We start from the raw sequence: 4,417 nt of genomic DNA, 5'->3' as shown, positions 1-4,417 counted from the left end.
GATGCTGCCTGACCTGCTGCGCTTTTCCAGCAACACATTTTCAGCTCTGATCTCCAGCATCTGCAGACCTCACTTTCTCCTCTGTGGAGAGAAAGTAGAGTGAACATTTCAGTATGGTGATCTCCTTCAGAGCTTCTCTTACATTAAACAGCCTGTTGAGGCATGCTGTGACACACCTCTGGAATAGACAGAACTTGGACTCAGGCCTCGACTGACTACATTCGTTTTTGGATGAGCCACAGCTGTCTCGTCACTGAGGAATAAACATTCTCCTGATTTTCTTTTCTATGAAAACAAAAACTTGAGCAGTTTCCAAGAAAGTGAAGAAAGAAAGTACTTACACCACTGACATTTCTCTTTATTAATTTTTGGCTTACCACTGAACATATGTTTATCTTTTGCGTTTTCCTAATTTCTAACAGACTTGCAGTTTTGGGACACTTTGACATATTGAAGATGCCACAGTAATTCAAGTTGTCCATTGTTAGTAAAACCAAATCTGATAGATCTTGTATTCTTCTGCTGTTCAAATCTAATAGAAAACAAGAAGTTTTGCCAGGTTGTTCTGCCTTTCTCCAGCAAGGCCTTCATGTGACACCCAACCTAAACCAATGTTGACTCTTAAACAAAAACAGAAATTGCTGGAAAATCTCAGCAGATCTGGTGGCACCTGTGGAGAGAAATCAGTTAATGTTTTGGGTCCTGATACCTTTCTTCAGAACTGACGGTAGCTAGGAAAAATGTTGGTTTTTATGCAGAAGTATTTTATACTGGTGGGCGAGGGGGTAAGGAGTAAACAGTAGAGCCCTAAGAGAAAGAAGAACAGTTGGACAGACAAAGGAATGGATAATGGTCAGCCTAGGTGAATGAGTAGCTACTAATGTGGACTAATAGTGGCTTACAATAGGTTGTGTGTGTAGTAGAAGACCATGTGATAACAAGGCCTGCTGTATGAGGGTTGGGGTAAGGACATGGAAGAAGGTGCCTCAAGCTCTAGAATTGTTGAACTTGATATTGATTCCAGAAGACTGTAGAATTCCGAAGTGGTAAGTGAGGTGCTGCTCTTCCAGCCTGTGATGAGCTGCATTGAAGCACTGCAGCAAGCCTGAGACAGAGATGTAGGCCAGGGAACAGGGTGGTGTGTTGAAGTTGCAGGCAACTGAAAGGTCAGGGTCTTTTTTGCGGACATAACGTAGATGTTCTGTGAAACAATCAAGCAGTCTATGCTCTGTTTCCCCAGTGTAGTGAAGACCACATTGTGAGCAATGAGTGCAGTTGAGTAGATTGACTGAAGTGCAGGTCAAGCACTGCTTTACCAGGAAAGTGTGTTTAGGCCCTTAGATACTGAAGAGTGAGGAAGTAAACAGGAGGGTGTGACACCTTCTGCAGTTGCAGGGGAGAGTTTCATTGGGATGTGTGGGGGGTGTGGTGTTGCAAGTGAAGGAGAAGTGGACTAGGGTGTACTGAAGGAATGGTCCTAGTGGAAGGCTGACAAGAAAAGGAGGGGAATATGTGCCTGGTGGTGATATCCCACTTGAGGTGGCACAAATGGCAGCTAATAATCCTTCAGATGTGGATGCTGATGGGATGGTAAGGACAAGGGAGACCTTATCACTATTGTGGAAGGGATGAGAGGAGGTGAAGGCAGAAGTGCGGAAGATGGGTTGGACTTGGCTGAGGACCCCGTCAACTATGGTGCTGGAGAATCCTTGGTTGAGGATGAAGGTGGACATTTAGGAGGCCATCTTGTTGAATTTTCCTTTACAGGAAGCAGGGTGTGAGGATATGTAGTCCCGGTAGCTGTGGGAGTTGGTTGGTTTTGAGTGGATATTTGTGGCCAGCCTTTCCTCAGAAATGGAAACAGAAATGTCAAGGAATGAAAGGGTGGAGTCACTGATGGATCAGGTGAAGGTGAGAGCGGGGTGGAAATTGGAAGCAAATTCATAAACTTTTCAAATTCTGGATGAGAGAGGGAAGCAGCATCGATGATATCACTGAATTGTGGGTGGGGGCTGGAATAGGAATGGATCAAGGAATATTCCACAAAACCCACAAAGAGACAGGCATAACAGGGGCCCATGTGGGTACCCATGGCCACCCTTTGACCTGAAGAAAATGAGAGGAGTTAAAAGAGAATTTGTTCAGAGTAAGAACGAGCTCGGTCAGGATGGGTGGTGGTGGTGGATGCGGATGGTTCAGGCCTTTGCTCCAGGAAGAAGTGGACTGCCCTGAGACCATCCTGGTGGGAATAGATGTGTAAAGGGATTGTATGTCCATGATAAAGAGGAGGCGGCTGGAGCCCGCAAACTGGAAATTCTGAAACTGACATAAAGTGTCAGAGAAATTGTAGGTGTAAGTGGGAAGGGACTGGACAAGGGGAGACAAAAATCAAGTCGAGGTAGAAAGAAGTAATTTCTGTGTGGCAGGAGCAGACAGAAACAATGGGTCTGCCCAGGCAATCCTGTTTGTGGATTTTGGAGAGGAGGTAGAAGCGAGCTGAGAGGGGTTGGGAGACTATGAGGCTGAAGGCAGTGGGGTGATCGCCAGATGAAATGAGGTTAGTGGACCCAATGGTCTAATGTGCCATGGTGTGGTCATGGTTCAGGGAGGGATAGGAAGAGGTATCTGAGAGCTGGTGCTCAGCCTCTGCAATGTAGAGGGTGGTTCGGAGCCAACAACAGCACCACCCTTGTCAGCAGGCTAAATTTCAGAGTCAGAATTGGATCTGAGTACATGAGGTGCAGTCAGTTCAGGGGGAGATAGGTTGAAATGGGCGAGGGGTGGGAAAGAAAAATTGAAGTGACCAATGTCACGTTGACAGTTCTCGATGCAGGTCAAGTGCAGGTAGAAAACCAGAGGGAGGGGTCCAGGTGGAGGGAGAGTGTTGGAAGTGGGTGAAGGGGTTTGAGGGACAGGAAGATGATTCTTGTCTAAAGAAATTGGCACAGAGGCAATTGCGATGGATGAAGAGTTCGCTAACATATTGTGTCCAAAATTCATTAAGGTCCCACCATGGATGCAGAGGGGTAAAACTGAGGTTTTTTGCTGAGTACAGAACATTCAGCATCAGCGGGCAGAAGGTCAGAAGGGATAGTAAATAGTAAATCCTATGCCCAAGACATTAATCTGTTCGGCAAGGGAAACATTCTTTCTGTCTGTCTATGCTCCTCATAATTTTACACATCTTAATCATATCCCTTCTCAAACTCCTCTGGTCTGAAAAAAAACCAGTCTGTTATAGAGTCATCGAGATATACAGCATGGAAACAGACCCTTTTGTCCAACTTGTCCATGTCGATCAGATATCCTAACCTAATCTAGTCCCATTCTTGGCCCATATCCCTCTAAACCCTTACTATTCATATACCCATCTAGATACCTTTTAAATGCTAAATTTGTACCAGCTTCCTCTGGCAGCTCATTCCATACATGTACCACCTTCTGTGTGAAAAAGTTGCCCCTTAGGTCCCTTTACATCTTTCCCTTCTCACCCAAAACTAATGTCCTCCCCCACTTCATGGAAAATACTTTGTCTATTTATCCTATCCATGCTCCTCATGATTTTATAAACCTTTATAAGGTCACCCGTCAGTCTCCAACAGTCCAGCAAAACAGCCACAGGCTAATCAGCCTCTCCCTATAACTCAAATCCTCCAACCGTTTGAATCTCTTTTCATAAGTGAAACTCTCCAACCCAGGCTATATCCTTGTAAATATCTTCGGCACCCTCTCCAGTGCTAACACAGTCCTCCTATAATATGGATTCTGGAACTGTAGACAATGCTCGAGTTGTGGCCGAGCTAACATTTTATGCAGTTCCAGCATAACTTCCCTGCTCTTAAACTCCATATGCCTTTTTACCCACTTTATCCACATGCCTTTATACCTTATGGGACTGGGTACATGCACACCACTACTTCCCAGGGTCCTGCCATTCATCATGCATTCCCTTCCTTGTGGGAAGCTCACCCCTAAGTCAGGGTTAAGGACACATAAAACTAGGGTTGTAAAACGTTGGCCTTTCCAACGACACTCATATCTCTAGAGTGAATAGTAAAAAGAATCAAACCTCAAGGGATGTCTGCCAGCAGAGTTGTCTATAAGGATCCCCATGCGACCTGATGACACTCTCACAGTGTATTTTTATATAAGATACACTCTCCACTTAATAATAACCCGACTGAGACTGACTTTGTTGCTCTCGTGACAGACTGTGTCATTTGTAGCTTTACTCCTGTTTGCATGTATAACTACATTGAAAAAGTCCCTACCATATCACTGTCATGCATGCAGTGAGTAACTGGAAAGTCCCTGCTGCAGCTCCTGGGGTGGGGGTGCGCGCTCGCGCTGGACCCAAAGCGATCGGGCGCGGTGGGCGGGGCATCAGCGGTGACGCCGGCGGCGCGGTGACGTCACG

Source organism: Chiloscyllium plagiosum, chromosome 17 (genome assembly GCF_004010195.1).
Source record: "Chiloscyllium plagiosum isolate BGI_BamShark_2017 chromosome 17, ASM401019v2, whole genome shotgun sequence".
In the NCBI taxonomy this organism is placed as follows: Eukaryota; Metazoa; Chordata; class Chondrichthyes; order Orectolobiformes; family Hemiscylliidae; genus Chiloscyllium; species Chiloscyllium plagiosum.
This window is presented reverse-complemented; position numbering follows the sequence as displayed.